The sequence below is a fragment of the Phascolarctos cinereus genome, unplaced genomic scaffold (assembly GCF_003287225.1).
Source record: "Phascolarctos cinereus isolate Bilbo 61053 unplaced genomic scaffold, phaCin_HiC Scaffold_4;HRSCAF=312, whole genome shotgun sequence".
Classification (NCBI taxonomy): domain Eukaryota; kingdom Metazoa; phylum Chordata; class Mammalia; order Diprotodontia; family Phascolarctidae; genus Phascolarctos; species Phascolarctos cinereus.
In genome coordinates, this window is record NW_027555847.1 from 418,609,184 (window position 1) to 418,612,811 (window position 3,628).

At 36.2% G+C, this 3,628-nt stretch overlaps 1 non-coding gene across 1 annotated transcript; it reads right to left on the bottom strand.

Moving 5' to 3' along the window:
- Nucleotides 1–231: 231 nt before the first annotated feature.
- Nucleotides 232–338, bottom strand: LOC144457290 (U6 spliceosomal RNA). Its single transcript, XR_013486606.1, has one exon. It is a non-coding gene; the product is annotated as a U6 spliceosomal RNA (small nuclear RNA).
- Between the last annotated feature and the right edge of the window lie 3,290 nt (nucleotides 339–3,628).

The window sequence follows — 3,628 nt, forward strand, 5'->3', positions numbered from 1 at the left end:
TGAAGAACAGTAAACTTAGTTTAGCTGGATCGTAGATAGCAGACAAGAGAGTAATGCGTAAGAATACTGAAAAGATAGGAAAAGCTGAAATTATGAAGACCTTCAAAGGTCAGTAAAAAACTATATTTGAATCTGGGTGAAATAGGGTGCTACTGAATTTTATTAAGTACAGATATGACAGGGGCACATCTATGCTTTAGGAGAATTACTTTGGCAGCTGAGACAAAGAAAAATAACATACAGTACATCACAAATTTATATGTCATTCTTGACTACTGGCCATGCTCATCTTTTCTGTATTTGTCTAATTTTAGTATGTGAACTGTAGAAGCAAAAACATCTGCCTTCTCAGCTCCTATTCCCAAGCTGCTAAGAATGGTGAAATTATGATGACTATGTCTGCTACCAGTTCTGATTTTCTCAGATGGAATCTCAGCAGTGCTCAGTAATTCTTCTTTTCATCAGATTTACTCTCTATCATAGCCTCCACAGGGGTTATTCCAAATGTCCTCTGTCCTCAAGTCTGCAATTTTACTTCCACTCACTCAGCAGATGACCTTACCTTCTCCTTGCCAAGACTAATTCCTTCACTTGATGCTACCCTTTATCCTCTCCTCCATCTTGTGACCCTGATAATCTTTCAAGTGCTTGTTCAATTTTTTTTTTACTCCTCTTTCTTGGCTCTTTCCCCACCCTCTGTAATGTGGTCCTGGGGCCCAAATAATTTAAACATTTTGTGATATCAGCATTTGGTACAATTTAGTTGCGATGTGTCCTGGATATGAGAAGGTGCATTATACATACCCAACTCAATTGTTTTATCCGTGCAGGGACCTATATTTTATTAAACCCTGAACCTAAGCACACACAGATATTCTCTTATCCTTTACTTTTTGCTTTTACCTTTGTTTAATCACTTTCCCCCAACTTCCACCCCATCCCCAATCAAGAGTCTTAGAGTTTTATCCCTTTGCAAAGAAGTAGTTTTTACCCATTTAGCACATACATTTTTAAAAAAATCTATGTTGTCATTAAGATTAAGCTTCCCTGTAAACAAACAGTTTTAAGGCCATTGAAGTATACTACTTACCTATTGCCTTGCTGGATAAATTATTCCCAAATGAAAATCCCATGTATGCCCCATTGGGCCTGATGTCCCACTCATGGTATTCTAAGAGACTCTGCTGCTGAGCTTTTAAAAAGAGTAGTCTAAAATGTTTATAGCAGCTCTCTTTGTGGTGGCAAAGAAATGGAAATTGTGGGGATGCCTGTCAATTGGGGAATGACTGAACAAGTTGTGGTATATGATTGGGATGGAATACTACTGTGCTATAAGAAATGATGAGCTCAATGATCTTATAAAAATATAGAGGGATTTGTTTGAAATAATGAAGAGTGAAATGAGCAGAACCAAAAGAATGTTGTATACAGTAACAGCAACATTGTTAAGAACAACTTTGAAGAACTAAATCATTTTGACTATTACAAATACCCAAATTAACTACAAAGGACATATGAAAGAAGATGCTATCTGCATCCAGAGGAAGAACTGAAATAGGAGTATGTGTAGGGCAGAGGAAGATGGAAAAAATTTTATATAACCTTATTATATATTTAAAAGGGATAACAAGTTGTATAATAGTTTTCAGTTTCATGTGCATTTTGTTGAAATTATACTGTGTTATGGAAATACTTGTTTTACTCCATAACTTAAAAATAAAATAATAATTAAAAAAAGAAATAGTGCTCTATTCTGCCTGCCTCTGCTTCTTTACTAACCATAGCTTTTCATCCTCTCCAGTTGGTTTTTGGTCCCTATCATGCTACTGAAGATGGCTATTCACATACCTTGTCTCGGTATTCAAACTTTTAAAAAAATTTTTTTTGGATATTTTGGGTGCTATTGTTCAACTCCTTCTTCTTAATTTTTTCTCTTCCCAGATGAATTTAAAAGTGAATTCTATCAAACATTTAAAGAACAATTAATTCCAGTATTCCTTAAGCTATTTGCAATAACAGCAAGAGAAGAGATTCTACTATGAGACAAATATAGTCAATACATTCACCAGGGAGACTCAAAGCAGAAAAAGAAAACTATAGACTGATACCCTAATGAACATTGATGCAAACATTAGCATCAATAAAATATTAGCAAGGAGGTTAAAACAACCTATTGCAAAGATTGTTTGATCAGGTTGAATTTATAATAGCAACCCAGGACTGGTTTAATGTTGGGAAAACTATGACCTTAACTAACCATGTTTATAATAAAAACTTTTTTTCTTTTGATTCTTCATTTCTTCACTCTTCTCCTGTGTAAATGCTCTTTCCTGGTCTTAGCTTATTCCTCCTATTGCCTAATTGTGAGTGTGTCCCTCAGATGAGACTCCAACTTTGACCCTTTTTTCTCCACTATCTCCTTTCATAAACTCATCTCCTTCTATAGCTTTGATGATCACTTCTATGAAAATGATTCCAATATATATACAGTCTGAACCTAGTCTTGTCCTATTTCCCAAATGCAGGGTAGATGTCTCACTAACTCCTCCAATTCAATATATCCCAAACTGAGCTCATTATATTTTCCTCAAAAACCGAGCTTCCTCTCAACTTCCCCTTTTCAGTCATGGTGACACCATACTCCAAGTCACTCAGGCTCAACATTTTTTTTTCAGGCTCAACATTTTTAAGGCATCTCTGATTCTTCCCTCACTTCCTACATTCAATCAGTTGTCAATTCCCATTAGTTCTACCTTCGTAGTCTTTTGTATGTCTTATTCTTCCTCTCAACTTATATAGCTATTTCCCCAGTTCAGGCCTTCACTACCATACCTATTATTACTCAATCCACCAAAAGTTTATTGAACATTTGATAAGTGCTGGGAATATAAAACAAAAATGAAAAATAGCTATTGTCTTCTTCAAGGAGCATACAATGAAGCAAGAAGAAGAGGAATGTGTACAAGCCTCCTTAAAATTGTTATTCACAGATTCCGAGTCTTTTTTTTGCCACTTCCTCTGGGGTCAATATCACTTTCCCATTCAGCCTGAGACTGTTAGGGCAATGGCTGCCCCTCCATTCCCATTCCCATTCATATCCTCTCCCGTTTTTACTCCAATTCAAGGGCAACAGTGCCATGGCTGCAGAAAATGCATGCCATGTCATCATAAATGAGCTGGGTCATTTGGCAAATATTTCATTAGTACCCTAACTGACTATTACAAATGAGCTGTTTCCTGATAGGCTTGAAGTGTTGTTTATTTTTCATCTTTATTTGAGAACCTCAATTCAACACATAGCAGGCAGAATGGCTTATTCAAAGGCTATTTAGAATTGAAGCAATTGTAAAATGGGGCAACAGTTTTACACGTGGAGTATCGGTCACGTAGTAATTAACTTTGAAATATTTAAAGGGAAATAACTCTTGCTTTCACTTCTGTATAGATTTGTTGTGTTTAGTATTCTTTTTTTCTGACTGGCATGGGGTAGGAGAGTGGGACTGGAGTGGTAGGAGGAGGGAAATAGTGAGAGGAAAGAGGGATGTGGAGCATATATTTTTCTTTGGGGAGAAACAAATGTGCTCTTTCTGGCATGATGTTGATACTTTTCATGCCACTGCAGAATCCT